Source organism: Amblyomma mixtum, chromosome 3 (genome assembly GCF_055824585.1).
Source record: "Amblyomma mixtum isolate Tamu chromosome 3, ASM5582458v1, whole genome shotgun sequence".
NCBI classification, from domain to species: Eukaryota; Metazoa; Arthropoda; class Arachnida; order Ixodida; family Ixodidae; genus Amblyomma; species Amblyomma mixtum.
Genome location: NC_143014.1, coordinates 190466241 through 190483369, shown reverse-complemented (window position 1 = coordinate 190483369; position 17129 = coordinate 190466241). Strand labels below are relative to the sequence as shown.

The 17129-nt window shown below is 48.4% G+C and overlaps 1 protein-coding gene across 1 annotated transcript in view; it reads right to left on the bottom strand.

The window, feature by feature from the left end:
* LOC149353062 (GTPase-activating Rap/Ran-GAP domain-like protein 3) overlaps positions 1–17129 on the bottom strand; it is an 829394-nt gene that overhangs the window by 693527 nt on the left and 118738 nt on the right. Inside the window, exon 3 of the mRNA XM_089582257.1 lies at positions 1407–1457. The gene's annotated coding sequence lies outside the window, so the exon portion shown is untranslated. The remainder of the gene's footprint in view (positions 1–1406; positions 1458–17129) is intronic.

Genomic DNA, 17129 nt, shown 5'->3' with positions numbered 1-17129 from the left:
GAAAAAAAGTTGGAAGAACATAAGAACGAGCTAACTTTTTTTATTATTATTAAACGTGGCTGTGCACTGGTTCAGAAAGAAAAGCAAATTCCGCTATGGAGAGACACCAAACGCAAATAAGTCTTCAATAATTTTGTTTCGACAAGCGCTGCAATACGTGCGCTTGTTGGTCTTCCTAAACAGCCAGGATGGACGCTGTGCTCAGTTTTAATGACGGCAAAAATTACCCAAGACAGGGCTTTCCACTCGTTCGGAAGTTCTCCGGAGGTTCTCTGGAGGCACGAAAAGTTGGGCGGCAAACAAACATAATAAATTTTGATGGTGGGTATGTCTGCTCGGCTGTTGGTTACTGAAGGCATAGGTGTGCTTTTGTTGCCTGTAATTTTTATAACAAGCTATTTTTCTCAGGTTTAAGTAATCTATCTCTAAACATAAATTTTTATCTTTCCACATTATCTCAGGAAAACCATATGCTGGAAGCATTCTTTTTACCAGTATTTTAGAAATACATCGGACATTCTACTGTAGCAGAATTGTGGAAAATCAACGAGGGAAGTTTCTTCAAAAGGATGTTTATTGTCTTAATTACCCCCCAAAACTGCATAGAATGTGCTTTTGGGCAACTCGGTTCAACGTGATTCAAGCCAACGGGGCCGCGAGAAAGAAAAATACGGACAACACACACGTAAGCCGCTTTACGTGCACCTTTACGTGCCATTCGGCAGCGGCAACTACACACTAACGCTGCAGAAAAAGCGCAAGTGGGGCTGATTACAATGACACCAATGTGAGGACTCTAACTGCAGTAGATCCCGAGAATAAATGCATGAGCTAAAATGCACGGTCGGTATGGGGCCTACTTTTCCCCTTTAAACGCCAACTCCAACAAGAACTTTCACACCGTTAAAAATATATTTTTTCTTTCAGCTCCTAGCTGCAGATGTCTTCAACTTTTCAATGCATCAACCGAAACGTAACATATCTACTGGTGACACAACTTATGCATGGCGATCACAGTCTAAATGCATTCGTTAGGCAGACAAAACACGCTCTGTGTAAGTACTTGAATGTGAAGTTTATTTATTAAAACTTAAAGCGTTATAGGCTTATTGTGCCTGATAATAACACCATAGGTAAGTTTTTATCGCGAAGACATTTTTGACGTAGCGGTGGCTGAGTGATTAGAGCCGGAGTACCCGGGTTTGAACCATGCAGCGTCGGGTTCAATTGCGTCGGGAAAATGAGTGTCGTCCCGTAATACTAGTGCACACAGATAGGTAGGCCATATTTGTCTCATATAATTTGGGCCTGCCTTCCTGCTTACAAGTGACACTTCTTGCCGATAAATTCGAGTGCAAGATTTCATACACAATCGCTCGTGCTACAAGTTAATAAAAAATACTCACTAGAAAAGACGATGGAAAGGTCCCAGGTCGCAGCTCTTTTCGCAGGCGGGCCTAGAAAAGAAAGAGGGCTGATAAGCGCAAGGCACACGAATAAAAAAAGGGAACGATTTATCTTAGATAGTAATGCCTCGTTTTCGACAGGTTTAGGTTGACAAAGAGGCACGTAGGAGAGCACAGAAGGCCGCAGGAGTTTCCTGAATACAAGCGCATGATAGAAATAACTGTATTCACTTGCATAATGAACGCACCTTTTTGTCAGAAAATTTGACGCTAGAATAGGACGTCGGTTTATTACGCGGGGCAACGCTGACACCATGGTGCATTAACATTTCCACAAATTTAAATCAGTAATGTACAGGGTGCATTTATAACTCGAGTGCGCTCTTTATGCGAGTAAATACGGCATATATTCTCTTTAGGAGTGCATGCACGCGGAAAATTAAATTCGCGACGCGCACCTGCATGCGCGACTAACTAGACACGCGTCGGAACTTTTCGCCAGCCAGCCCAAGCCGCAAGGAGACTTTTTTTCACAGCCCTCGTTTTCTAGTTAGCACCGCGTGACGAGATCCAGCGGCTTAAACGGCGACAACACCGGCGTGGGGCCTGCCAAACTGTTTTCGCCATGTTAGATGACAGCAACTCCGCTCAGCACGCAACTCATAAATCAACACGAAGAGACTCATTCGCAGGAAAACTTTCGTGCCCGGTATCCCGTCGAATTAACCAAGAATGGGCCTTACTAAAGCCTAGTCACTGAAATTATACAACAACTTTTGGACTTCAAAGACCGAGACTGCTACATTATTCTCTTTCTTAGTGATATCACTCGCGATATTATTGTGCTGTGTTCTGTTTTCCAGAATGAAAAAGTCTCCGAAAGAGGTCTGAGTCCAGGGCTTACTTGTCGCCTAATACCCTTAGTGCCCAAGGTGTTAACTTTCAGAGACGTAGCCTGCGGTTAAAAACCCTTTGATCATTTGAGTCCCGACTGTATGTCGACCAGTGGGCTGGGAAATTTTATTTTTATTTCTTTTTCATGTCCACCCTACTCTTTGTATGTTGACCAGTCCTCGCGTCCGCGCTAAGCGGAGCACTACTTTGGCAGAAACGCGTTCGTTCGAGCTCGAGCATTTTGAACAAAATATGCACAATCGCCTAGTTTTCACCGATGGTTGTGTGGACAAGGTCAGCGAAGGCATCACAACGACGTTTTATATTCGATCTCCGAATACTGCCTTGTTTGGCCACCTTACTCGAGTCGTGTCCTCCAAAACGGCTGCAAGTGTTGCCATTGAGGCGGCTTTACGGCAGCTAAAGTCTAGTCCGGCTCAACCTGTTAGCATCCTGACGGATTCGTGATCTGCCCTCAAAAGGTGTGAGCGTGGGTTGCACCTCTGAAGGGTTGCGTCTCAGCTATCTGTACTTGGAAGCCACTGCGGTGGCTCAGTGCTTGTGGTACTCGGCTGCTGACCAGAAAGGCGCGAGTTCGATCCTTGCAGTGGTGGTCGAATTTCAGTGGAGGTGAAATACTGCAGCCCTATGTATTGCGCGATGTCAGAGCATGGTAAAAAAAACCATATGGTCGAATTCATCCGGAGCCCTCTAGTTCGGCGTACGTTCCTCATAGCCTGAGTCGGTTTGGGACGTTAAACTCTATAAAACCAGATCAAACCTCTCCGTGTCTGGTGCAAAGTCTGCACCGTTTCCATGGGTACCCTCGCACCTAAGTGTTTTCGGTAATCAGGTGACGGACAGCCTCACCCATGCAGCACTGTCTGGTAATCTCTTAAGGAAATACCCTTAAGGTGTCAGGAGACTACACAGAAACAGTGTTCAGCCATTTTAAATCTCTGTGGTGTCCACCCAACCAGCCGTGTGGGACCAAGAGACTAAAGAGACCTCAAGCTGCTTCAGTACACCTCATTCACACGGGTTTTGCTCGCACGCAGTGTAGGCACATAAGATGGGCCTGGCATCGTCTCCGCTGTGTTCTTCATGTGGTGTGTGCGGTGATGTAGCACATTATTTTATGCCCTGCCCAGTTTAAAACGCGAAGAGGTGTGTCCTGCTCGCTTCCCTCAAGAGGGCAGGAGCGCCACACTGTTCACTTTACGACATTTTTTACCCGCGCGGAAACCAGTCATATAGGAAGGAGGCTGCCCGCCTTCTTTGAAATTCCTTCAAGGTTTGAATCTGAATTCATTATTGCAAAATCAAGAGTTGATGACTATTGTCGGTGATTTTGAGCGTGCCTAAGTAAATGCGCCATGTAGCTCACCAGTAGCTTACAACAGCTTCAACTCGAATTTTTTCACCTCGCCCGTTTCAAGCCTTTGCCTGAGGCACACAAATTTGAACGGTGGGACTCTCTGACAGCAGCAAGAACGCTGCGAAACTGGAAAGGAAGCTGTCTGACGTTCATGTTCGACCTAAAGAAGTTGACGAAGCTTCCCACCCTCGCAAATGATTACTAGTGTTGCCGGTAGCGTTAGCCGAAATGAGTGCAAGCTCGATAAAATATTAAATAATCAGTCTGTAGTGTCGTCCCGGAAAGCCCCAGACGTACAGAAGTACGTTTTCATAGGAAATACTCGAAAAGCAACTACACTTCAAGCAGAAAGCAGGAAACAGAAACCACCCTTTTGACCACCACCCCTGCCGTTCGGTTATTTCAGAGAAAGACGGTTTACTAAGCGCAGCAGACGAAAAACCAGTTCTTGAAGTTTCAGCCCCGTAATTAAAAACAAGAAACATAACTATCGTCATCTGCGTGGCAAGCGGTCTTTGAATAGGGAGCACCGGGAGGATGATCGCATGATCGCACATCTTCATCGAGAGTGAGAGAGCACTTCTGTTACCGCTTTTTTTTTTTTTGCATACACTCTACCTAGCAACACCAGCTGGCTCCAGCTTTGCTCCTGGTATGAGACGGAGGTAGGAGGGGAGTCGCATCATGGGACTTTAAAAAATATATAAACTCAAAACATGCCTGAAACGCCTTCATGTTTTCCATATAACCTAAAGAAGAGAGGTTTTCTAGAACCTCAGGAAAGAAAGAAGGTCTCTGGAAACACTTCTTCCGGCAAGAAAGTTTCCAAAACGATGCTTGACAAGAGTCAACTGAAGCGAAGGTCTGACGAGGAAGCGCTAGCGACGCAGAAATCAAGACAATAGCAAAAACAAAAAAAGAATAGAGGGGGGTCTATGTGTGGCGCTTGGCTTCCGGCCGCGCTTCCGGATTTCAACACCGCGGCGGCCCCCTGAGCACGCCAGGTCTTCTCCCGAGTGGCGCGCTCGAGAAAGCGACCGAGGCTCTCGGGCGGGAGCACACGAGAGCTCGCGGGAGTGCCGCCTTCGAGAAGCGGGCTCGCCGGCGACGCTTGCACCGTCCACGCGGCGTGACTGCGCCGGAGCGCCGCTGAAAGCCTCCTCTGCTGAGGAGCAGTGGCAACGATAGCCGCGGCCTGTTCTCGCCTGGGGAACGAGCAAACAGTGCCCGGGATGATCGAGCACCCTGTCTGTTTATACAATGCCAACAGCTTAAACTGTACACCACTCTAGGAAGGATCCGCATGACACCTCCAAAGCACGCGCGCAAAAAAAAAAAATGCGAAAAATACAAATAAATACGCGCGAAGACGCACTCGCTTCTCTCGCTTGAACGCACAGAAGCCAGTCGAGACGCCGTCCTACCGAAGGGGCCATGTAGCGGCCGTCTCGTTCCTTAATGCGACACCTGGCTGGCGGCGGAGAAGGCGTGAGAGGAGCGCCGTTGATGGCACGTAGACGACAGGCAGGGGGGCGTAGTCCGCGGGCGTCCTAGCTGTTAATGCATCTCTCGCTGCCGGACAGGCGTGCCGTCGGGGTGACGTGGTCGCATTGGAGGCTCCGGCGGTGAAAGAAGCGCTTCGTGCAGCGCGAGGGCGAACGGAGTTTGCGTGCCTTACTCTGCTGTGCTGGCAGCGCATATTGTAAATATTTTCCTTCCGATTCATTTCTTCGCCGAACAGCCATTGGCCAGTCCGCCCTCAATTCCGGAACTGGCGAATCACAATGCTCGCTGGCTATACGCGCGGACGTCACAAGCTGTACTGACCAATCGGAGAAAGACAAAAGAATGACACAGAAAAAGGACTGTTGCAACGTACAGCCGCTGGTCACTGGTGACATTTGCAGAAATCTTTTATTTCCGCATGACGTACACGCCACGATGGCTCAGTGATTAGGGCGCTCGACTACTGAGTCGGAGTACCCGGGTTCGAACCCGACCGCGGCGCCCGCGTTTCGATGGAGGCGAAACGCAAAAAGCACCCGTGCGCTGTGCCGTGTCAGTGCACGTTAAATATCCCCGAGTGGTCGAAATAAAATCGTAGCCCTCAATTACGGCCCCTCCTTCTCTCTTTCTTCTTTCACTCCCATCTTTTTTCCATTTCCTCACGGCGCGGTTGAGGCACCCACCGAGATATGAGAGTTACAGCGCTATTTCCTCCCCCCCCCCCCCCCCCCTAAAAAAAATCATATATGACGCAATGGTTCAGGCTATGTCACCTCCTGATCGCCATTTTAAAAGTGTAAGTCACGCTCTCGTATATTACCAAGACGAGATTACAGTGATACCTAGTACTGTTAAATCATTTATAGAACGGAACATTTGTTTCCTGTGACGACAATACCATCAGGAATTACCGTGGGGAATCGCTCGAAAAGCAGCTTCTTGTCCCCGTTTTCCAGCACATAACACATTCACGATGTGCCCATATCAGCACTTGTGCGTATTTTTGTTGTTTCTTCCTGAGCTCGTGTGCAGAATGCAATGTCTTAACGTTGAACCGGGCTATACCACGTAACTTGAAGAAAATCTTTTTGTGTGATCGAGAAACTATTAAACAGAATTGAAGAAAAAAAATGCAACACAAGTAAGTTAAATTTTATTAACTGTTACGACGATTGTATTAAACCTCCACAGCTTACATTTGATTGATTAGCAAGGTATTCGTTGTTAGGCTGTCATAAATCCGAAGCTTGCAGAGCGCCTCAGCATGAACGTTGCGAGAGTATACCAAGTTTGCTCAGTAATTGTCACCTAGGCTTGACGACAGTCACAGTGAGTGCACTATTAATCATGTGTTAGTTCCTATTTGATATGAACCAATTAGCCGCTGAACTTCTGCGCTTTAGGCCGAACGGTTAGTTGGGAAGGGCACGCGACTGATCACAGGAAGAGAGTGAATTGTACATACAGAAAAAAAAACGGTATCGTAATACTCGCTCAAACAAAAGGAGTTCCGTCGTTCTGAAGTCAATCTGCGTTAAGTTCGGGTCACATCGCTGTACTTGAGCAGGCCTCCTTCCTGCTAACTGTATACGACATTGTCACAACGCTTACGTAGCGCCCTTATTCTGAGCTCTTGTTCTTTAATTTTAGAATAAAGTCCCAGTTTTCTTTCCTTTTTGTTTTTTTACTTGGCACCAGTCGTTTCAGCACTGACGTCTGTGCTGGAAATGTCGATTTATCCCAACCCTCCGCGAGACGCCCAGGGGAAAGTGAAGCGCTGGCGTTTTGAGAATGTACCGTCAGCACACCGACGCAGGCAGTCGCTCTAGCGCACGGCGGAATGCAGACACAGGCGAAAGCGAAAAGCGAATCATATTCGGAAACAACCCTGTCAGAACGTTGTTCTCACGCTCATTTCTACACTGGTGGTGGTGGCGGTGACGTTAACATGCAGGTGGTCACGTTCATTGCTATCGACAAATAGTCAGCCTGTTCCTCATAGTTAAAAAAAATAGAGATTGTATCTCTTACCACTGCCCCAGAAGGCCAGTGCCCACTGAAGATTTCAAAAGTATCTCAGCTATCGGGTGCCTCTCAACTCGCGATCGCGCTGGAAACACGGGTGGAAGGGCAATTAAAAGCACGCCTTACTTTCTTCAGTTGGTTAGGAAAGTCTGACGATTGGCGTGAGAGGTTGTACACTGGGGCCGATTTGAAACGCGAACATGTATATGCCGCATTTTCCTCCTTTGCAGCGAGACCTCCTTTTTCGACCGGTTTACGAATAAATACTTCGCGAGGCTCAATCACACGAATTGGAAACTGTAGCTGAAAACTGAACAGGGAGGAATTACGTTTTGTTTTCAGCTTCTGTTCACATTTCATTCCGTCCTGATAGTACATGCCAGCAAAAAAAAAAAAAAAAAAAAGCGCATGTGCCACCACTTGACAATTTGCGCACGGAGGTGCCTAGCCACTTCAGTGTCTTGTACGCTGTCGTCTAAGCAGAGTGGGTGCGCAGGCGGTACAAGACAGTTGCTCTTGGCCGAGACAGATCTCTTGCTTACATCATCCCACCTCGACAGCTTAGCGGCTGAGAGCGTTTTTTGCCTGTAGCCGTGGCTGTGCCTCGCAAGGAAACAAACTACAACACATCATTTCCCGGTCGAAGGGGCAGCGATGTTTGTAAGGGGACAGCCATTTTATTCTGGAAAGGTTAACCACGCGAACCTCTGGTAGGAGCAACAAGTTCCTATAAGTTTCTGGTCGGAGCAACTAATGCGGCGCCTGACAATTATTCCGTTACGCCTTGACACGTAGCCAGAATTGCTGCTTTTCACAACAGTGCAGCGATTAGCAGCCGCGGTTCGCCACTGAATTGTATCGGCTTTCCCCGCACTGAACGGCAGTATCGGACACCACGGCACACGATGGTTATCGAGGCACCCCAGGCATACCGGCAGTGCTGGCCACCTACAGCACCGCGCACTGCAGAGAAGGTGAGTCACAGGAGGCCACCAGAGGCTCAGTATGTTAGAAAGTAGCCCGCAAGCACTGCTAACGCTCACAGAGTTCCCGACAGCCGCGCTCCACACTGCTGCCCGCAACAGACTCGTGTGCCAATACTCTGGCGTATCGTTCTCCATGCATTACGGCGAATCTCAATTCCGCGATTCAGTTGTAGTATAACTGTTGCGAAGTATATATTAGCTGTTGAGGTTTTACATGCCGAAGCACATATTAGCATACAATATAGTTATTTTACGTTAATTTTCCTTCCTTCGTGCCCCTCAAACAGGGATGTTTTCACGATATAAACGCACAGTGTGTGCCATTATGTCCAACTCAAGATTTTGCACCGCGCTGTGACAGCTCGATGGAGCCCCACCAGTTAGCCGATATTTGCCCGCCGTTTCACACAGCTTACCACAGCTCTCGCCAGGGGTATTAATGTTAAAGATGGCTGGAAAGAGCGCACATGGTAGATGCCGCACTTTTATGAGGACGCAGAAGGAAATTATGTTTGGCAAAAGTAATCAACGCAGGATATTGGCTTGCACATGGGATGAATATGGGTCATTATGCGAGTCGTATTTTTATTTATGCGTTCGTTTATTTCTTCACAGGTTCACATCTATATGTAACTCAATCTCCGCAGTTCTTAGCATGGCAGCATACGTAGGATTCCCGAAGGAAAATAACGAAAAACAAAACGATATTGAAGGTTCGAGCACTGACATCTGCTGACCAAGTACTGAACGACCACTGCCTCCAAAACAGCGAAGGGAGAGCGGGTCATTTGGTATTAATTTACTTTTAGTAACTATTACTCTCCTATCCGGACTCTCAACGTTGAGAAAAGGATATTGCAGCAACAAGCGCAGATGTGCAATGACCACTTCATTTTTCGTTTTCTTCATGGTCTAAGACTAGAAGAAGTATTAAAAAAAATGAAAAAGAAAACGCCAGCAATTCCGCCAGTGAGCCTGTAACAGGAACTCCGATATTTATTGAGGGCCGGTCTTTCTGTAGATAAAGCGCTTCTCGACAAGGATAAGTCTAACAGACAAAATCAATTGGAGTCCGACCGAAAAGAAGCGCAAGCCTATAGTGAGCGGAGAAAGAGCAAGGTAGAAGCGCTCCCTTCCACGAAAGTTTCCATTCTGTCCAAATCTCGTTGCCTTCGCTTGATACCTATAATAAAGCGGGGCCGGCGTCCGCGGGAAACGTAATAATAATGCAGATGCGCGAAGGCCCGAAGTCACGTCTGACCAAGTACGCCCCAGCTCTAAATCACGCCGCTGCTAGCCTTGCTCCTTGAATTTAGAGCAGGCACTAAGAACAAGATGTGTGCGTGTGTTTGGAGGGGGATGGGGTATTCATAGAGAAAAGAGGGAAATATCGCTGCCGTCTCAGGCAGAGATCTCGGGCGCTTATTGAAAAAAAGCAGAAAGAAGGAAGATTGAGGGAATTTGCGGATAATAAGCATCTCATTTGTGAGTGGCGGTAAGAGCTCTTGGACTTAAGGCTGTAATGCCATTTACTCTTCCGAACTACGGCTAAACGAGATTCTTACTAAGTGAAGCCGATGAAGCGCTACTTCACTCGGCGTCAGAATGACCTCGTTAATTCGATAAATGACGCAAAATTTTTCTTCACTCTCCACCCTTTCCAGCTCCCTGTAAGCTTGCGGCAACATTTGAATAGTTGTCTGAAACTCCAGTAGATTCTTTGTGCGGGGCTGCGCTTACGCTCTCGCGGCTAACCGGTGTTCCTAATGAGTTCTAGGCTCCTGAACGAAGAAAGGCGTTTCTGCAAAGCTACCATAGTGCAAGGCACTCAACTGTGTTTGCAACTAGTGCGCAATATGCTTTTCAGTTTTAGCGGCTATCGTGCAAGCCCATTAAACTGAGTTACAGGAAGTGAAACGGGCCCCCCAATTCTGCCCATTATGGAAAATGATGCTCACGAGCAGGCAAGTCTCCGTTCGCGGCAGCCATAAACTGCAGACAATGGCCTTCAGAAAGAGCTTTCCCTCTAGTACTTCGCCAACTCTTCGCTCCACCCGATGCTCCAAGCAGCTGATGATTGAAGAAGCGCCCTTGTTTCTACGCAGTTCTGTTCGATGCTGTCCATATGGTATTCGTTTCGGCGTTTAAACAGGAAAGAGAATGAAAATGTACTCACCGCAGTGTTCATTCAGCTGCTGTATCATTCACAGCTCTAAAACACAGCAAAATTAAAAATTCTTGGCAGTGAGGACAGAAGTTTGTGGAATAATACCTAAGTATAGTTTTTTTTTTTTACAACTCTTATTTCGCAAAACTATTTGTGCTCCGTGGCCATCTAAATTTTTAAAACTGCTCTATTATAATAGAAGCCAATGGCTAGTCACTCTTCCCTTTCAAATCTCTGATTTTGTTGCCTTAACTTGCAACTAATAAGCTAAACATGCATTACCACTATGTTCAGAAGCTGGGCGCTCGTGTGTTCCCGGTCCATGTGCATTTTGTGGAACGTTTCAGCTTCCCCTTACTACGTTAGCACTGCCGTCACCACACCTGGAACTGGGTGCGCATTGGCTTGGTATTGAGCAGCTAGCGCCTGACGGAAGCGCGAACGGGAGGAGTCCGACTGTTAATAAAAGCAGGTAGTAAGAAATCAGTAAGTGCGGCTGTTTAATAACTCTGACTCCCTGTTACAACTTTGTTAGTAACTCTGGCTACTTGTTACAACCTTGTTACTAAACTTTACACCCTCTTACCAACTTACTAACAACGTCTTACTGAGTTTGGTTTACCGTTGCCAACCTTTTAGGAACCGATCGTTTAAACCTTTAAAAGAAAGCTCAGAAGACAAATTACTTATGCATTAGTGTGAGTGACATGGTTTTCTAATTAAATATATTTACAGCGTCAAGATACAGATACCCATTCTACAATCACAGGATCTTAATTAAGGGCAGTATCGCAGCGCAACCGGTAATAGCCACTGGCCTTTACGGGGGGCAAGATTTCTGATGTATATAAAAGGCGAGGAGAGGAACATCAAACCTAACAATTCTGGACAAAGAGCATTTTTGAGCGGCAAAGCGTTTATGAACTCAATTCGTTCATATACAATCAAGATATCCGCGGATCTTCCTTCGAGAGGCCTTCATTTTTTTTATATTAACGTTTTCGCTGTCGCCGAAAGCGCTCTCGACGCGAGCCGACGCAGCAGGTAGGACACTGCCGTGAGAGATTACGCTTGCCTTGTGGACTTCCGGCCAGTTTTCGAACACGCGTCTATTATTCCTGGATCCTGACCTGAAACTCCGGCTTCCATCCGTCCTACCACGACGTGAGGCAACTCTTCTGTGTCGCTTGTGGCTTGGTGTCGCATTCACAAACCATTGCTCTACTGTGATGGGCATGGCTGATAACCCTGCATGTGACAACCATGGCCGAGATGAGATCATATCTCACATTCTTTGTGAATTCCCAGCGTACAGTTCTGCAAGACATTCTCTGCGCCGTGCGCTGGAACGCATCGATTCACGCCCAATAATGGAGTTAAAGATTCTTGGACACTGGCCGCGGCAATCACCGGCGGTGAGGGCCTCCCAGGCCTTTCTGCGGTCCTTAAGGGCGTCGGGCCCGCACGACAGGCTGTGACTTTGCCGAAGCCTTTTCGCCTTCAGCTTTTTTTTACCTCTCCCTTTATCCCTCACCTTAATATCCCCTCATCCCTTTCCCCCAGTGCAGGGTAGCAAACTGGTTTCATCTGCCATCTAACTTCCCCACCTTTCTCCTCCTGCTCCTCTTAACTTCTCCATGTGGGCGATTAAAAAAGTTTAATAGAAAGATTTATCATTTTGCTACTCATCGGAAGCATGGACCATTATCCTCAATATTTCATAATAGTACCTTATAATTTTTCAATATTCAAAATTTTTGTCCAAAAATGTTGGATATGTTCATGCATGCGCGCTCAAAGGACGTATGGAGTTTTTGCTGTTTTCATGTGGTATTCACGTCAGAAGCGCGTGAGTCGCTCTAGCTTGTTCCCTTCAGAACACAACGGGGTAGTGGTAAAGGCCCTCAATGAACTAAAAGTAGCGCCAACCTTTGAAGAATACCGCCTGCCTCCTTCCCTGCGCGTACACTAGGCGTTCGACCCTTGCAAGCGTCAGGGGAGTTATTTAGATCATGATAAAAAAAGAATTCAGTGATGGCAATGTTCGTGATAACCCCCACCCTACCGTCATGTAATCTTAACTGAAGAATGAAGCGGCATATGCCTTTCAAGCGAGACCCTCCGGCCAATGGCGTCGACCGACTCTCATGATGTCGTGGTTAATCCCCCTGAACCTGCTAGCGTGATATCACAGGGGATGGCAGATGCAAGGGGATTAACAACGTCTTAATGGGATTAACCGCGCCATCATGAAAATCGGTCCATGCCATTGGCTGGAGGACCACCTTTCAGGGGCACCTTCCGCTTCATTGCTTCCGCTTGAGTTGTATCCGACTATAGTAGAAAGAGGAACCAAGGAAATGAAAATTACCTTTTTTTCCGGCTTCTAGAAGAGCTAAACATACGACAACAGCGCTAATTTTCAGTCTGCGACATCCAAGAGGCCAGACTTCAGTTCCTCTGCAAGAACACAGCCGGCAGCTACACAGAATACCTCGTTCTTCGCAGCTGGTAACTATTTAACTTGCGCAAAACCAGCGGCGCACCTAATATATTTTAAGCCTTGGACCACTTCGGCCGCTTAACCCAATCCAACGGCCCAGTGCGTGAGCTAAGAAGTCTCCGTTTTTGCGCATGACTTTCCGAGCGGGGCTCCTCCAGCCGCCAAGCTGGAGGCAGCAGCGCCATCAACGTTCGCTTGGGATCTATCACTGCAGCTCCCTCTCTTGTTAGCCCTCGCTTCCCCCCTCAGTTTCCATGGGGGAGAATCATCATCTTCGAGCGGGACGACGGGAGAAACAGAAACAAAAGCGGAACGATTGCGGCCGATGGAAGTGGCAGTCAAAGTGCTCCACTCCGGCGTCCCGCGCTGCTGCCGGGTCTCCAATCGTAAACGCTTTCGGACGGGCCGTAAAAGGCGCCAACCTCCGGAAGACTGGCCGCGCGCGCCTGCGCACGGAGCGGCACTCGAGCGAGATGGAAGCACGCCGTTTCGCCCCGCCGGCCGACTGCGGGGAGAACCGCGCATTCGCCAGTCAAGTCATTCGGGGCACGTTCTCGGGGCTGTCCGCCCAGCCGCCACGCTATTTGCGACGCCCTCAGGAACAGCCGTGCCGCGCGACTCATGAGCCGACCGAGGCTCTGTTTACCGTGGCCCCGGATCGTCAAGTCAGGAGGGCCGCGTCTCCGGAGGGCCGCTTGGAGAACTTGGAACTCGATATGCCTGCGTCTTCCTTTTTATCGTTTGCTCCTAATCTTCAGTGCGACCGTGCGCTCCTATAACCTTGTTGAGCGCATCATCCACTTTGTTTCATTTTGTCTATAAACACCCTGGCGCCTGTTGCACACAGAATCACATAGGTTACGTGTGAACCACGGATTCATATAGAATCCACTTAGTTTCGCGCCTGAAATCGCTTTGTAACATGTAGACGCCAGCGTACCAGTAACTGTGCTGTGCAAAAATAACCAAGACGATAGTTAACATAGGTAAAACTACTGGCTCTTCGACGGTGTCGTAGTGCACAGGTTATCTCGAACCCGCGTTTTGTTGGGTAGCGTGTTGAGTCTTCGGGCTGAGGAAAGACTGAAGCTTCGATGATTGGGAAAACGAAAACAAGCGGGTTTAATGGCGCTTTTACTAAACTTATTAACATACTGAAGACAGAAGAGCAAAGAATCAAGAATTAAATGTTCAGAGCAGTGAGCGACTGGATGAGCCTTTTTGACAGGGCCCAGAGCGTCCTTTCGCACTCAGCACCATCCTTAAATCCCCTAAGGTTCCGCCCCTCCATCAGGCGGAGGCCAATCCAACACGAGGCACACTTCCACAAGATTGGCATCAATCAAAGTTGCACAGCACTTCAGCAGGCGGAGTCACTCGTTGCAGAATCAACCCGTGGGAGCGGGAGAGGAGATATTGCAAGTCCGTTGTGAATTCCTGTAGTGCAGCAACAGTGGTGCAAGCGGCTCCGTGTCACCACAAACGCATGTGGTCCTAGCGACGTCGCGACCCCCTAACTGCGGCGAGCTCTCTACTGTGGGGCCGGATCCTGACGGAAACGGGTAATTAACTGATGGCTCCGTCCCTTTATTTCCCCGAACGGGCGCCCTTGGTTCCGTCCGCCGCCGGTCGCTGTCCCCAGGCGTCCTTCTCCGGAAAGGTCATCCCCACCACGCGAAGGGGGGTGAGAAAATCCCGCAGGCGCTTTCTCAACGCGGCATCCTTCTTTGGGGTCGACGGCTGGTCGAACGGGAGGTCGCAATCTGAGTCATAACAATGGGCTGATCGCGAAAGGATCTTGCGTACGAAGACGTAGGGCGCAGGCAGAATGCAGGCAGTACCCGAGCTTGCCCCATTGCCGAGTTTATTTATGCGAAAGGATTATATGCCTCATCTGAAGGAAAAGTCGTTACCTAAAGTTGTCCCCAAATTGTGTCTGCAAAGTGTGTCCACAAAATCTGTCTGCAGGAATTGGTACCTCTCACGTTACCTCATTCCCTCAAAAAAATTCCCCGGCATTGGGTTTCGAACCCAAGCCCTCTGCATGCCAGGAGAGCACATAATTCATATGCTACGAAGCGGTTTTATGTTTAATGCAATTTTTTTAAAGCAATGTTCTATCTGTGCATGAGCTATGTACAAACCATGAAGAAAACAGTCGCAAATCAACACAATGCATAATAAGACACACCTTAAGAAACACAGCACGAGAAATTTCTCGACACAGGGCGCATCACTATTACTTCATAATACGACACACCTAAGCAACAACGCATTAGCTTCCACAGAACCTTCGTAGTTAGGCTGCACAGCTTTCCTTTGTAGTCTTAAGGTTGAGCTTGGGAGAATGCCAATGAGTAATTTGCTACCTTATTATAAAACATAATCTCCGCCCTGATCAGAGTCATCCCGTTTACCTCTGGAATGCTAGAGCCAGCATTTACTCTTCGAAATAGTTGGTCTTCATTTCATGTTCCTGGGGCATCTTCGCGTAGCAGCCCCGCGAGTTGCTAAGATATTGACCGTGACGCACGTCTTACGCCGTGCCGTGATGTAAGACCGGTGTCATAGCGGGAACGTTCTCTTCCGCAGATGGAGGCCCGGCCGTCGCCTCGCACTCGACAGTCGCCGCGCCGTTAGCTCGCGCTGATCCTCCGAGACGAGGCGTGACCGGTCGTTTCGGGTCGGCGCGGCTTTCATAACGCCGGCACGGAGGCTCTTCCCGGACCTCACGGCTTCATTCGGGACTCGCACGCAACCGGCCCCGGAGATTAAAGTATCGATCCCCCACATAGCGGCTCACACAGCGCCGCGGGGAATAGTGCTCGGCCTCCTCCTTGCCCTCCTCGATACTGGGGCCCCTGCGGTACCTGAATGATTGAAAGAGCGAGGAGCCGGTCACGGCTTTCGCCGTGCCTCCGGAACTGCGCCGTTTCACGGCCAGTCCGGTGGTTAATGCCAGCCCTGCGCACAGGCCGACGCCGCGCACGTGCCGACGCCGCGCAACAGCGCCGGCTCACCTGTGGCACTGCTTTCCCCTTGCCCTGTTTACCTCCCACGTCATCTCGGTCAGCGGGCGCCCCACAGAGATTGCCACACCAGCGTTTGCGGGTAACGGGCGCTGCCGTCAAGGCGAGCTCTCTGATTGATTAGCTTGTCGTGCGCCGTGAAAGGAAGAGTTGGGAGCAGAAATAGGTGCACGCACTCAGAAGTACGCCCTTCTGGGACCATATCAGCTGCGCTTACTTGAAGACATCAGCAGCAAAGGGGACTGGCGAAGAAAGTTTCTCTCCTGTTCCCTGGCTCGTGACTTGAGGAAACGCCGAATATGCTAGAGAACAAGTTTTTTTGGTGTTGTGTCTTCGCAACGATACCTCTCAGAAAATGTGCGCGGTTCAGTATATGAGAATTTTCGAAATGTTGGTTGGTTGGTTTATGGGGTTTAACGTCCCAAAGCGACTGAGGCTATGGGAGACGCCGTAGTGGAGGGCTCCGGAAGTTTCGACCACCTGGGGTTCTTTAACGTGCACTGACATCGCACAGTACACGGGCCTCGAATTTCTCCTCCAAAGAAATTCAACCGCCGCGGCCGGGATCGAACCCGCGTCTCGAAATTTTCGAAATGTGCAGAGAATCAGGGCCGTTTTACGAGGAAGTGTGAAACGTTGTACAGAGTCAGTCAGCGATGATAGCGTAAAAGACAGTGGCAGACATGCATTAATCCGAAACAGTGATTCAGGCGGAGCAGTTGCTGAGAAGCCAGTAGATCAATCAATCAATCAATCAATCAATCAATCAATCAATCAATCAATCAATCAATCAATCAATCAATATTTTTCAGACAAGGTTTGAGGGTTTTCAGGGCTAAAAGCTACTCTAGGCAGGAGCACACATCGCGGATCTAAGGCTCCACAGTGGCGACTATAGAAAACGAATTTAACTGAAATAGCCAGCCCAGCAAGAAAACTGTGTCGTCGCTCGCTAGCTCCTCTGTATCCGCTGGTAATAAAGTTTCACCACCACCACCACTCGCTACTACTTTTTTTCTCAACTATTCTAGTTGACTTCCATCTTCTGTAGCTGGCCTTGAATCCAACTATCTAGTACCACTTTCTTTCTTATTCTGCCTTTTTATTTTCTGCTATGTGAAATCCTTTTTGGAGCTGTCCCCTTTCTTTTATTTTCAATTGGTTTAAACTCATTATACTTAAATGGCACGGGCCAGCGCGCTTATTTTCAATTGGTTTAAACTCATTATACTTAA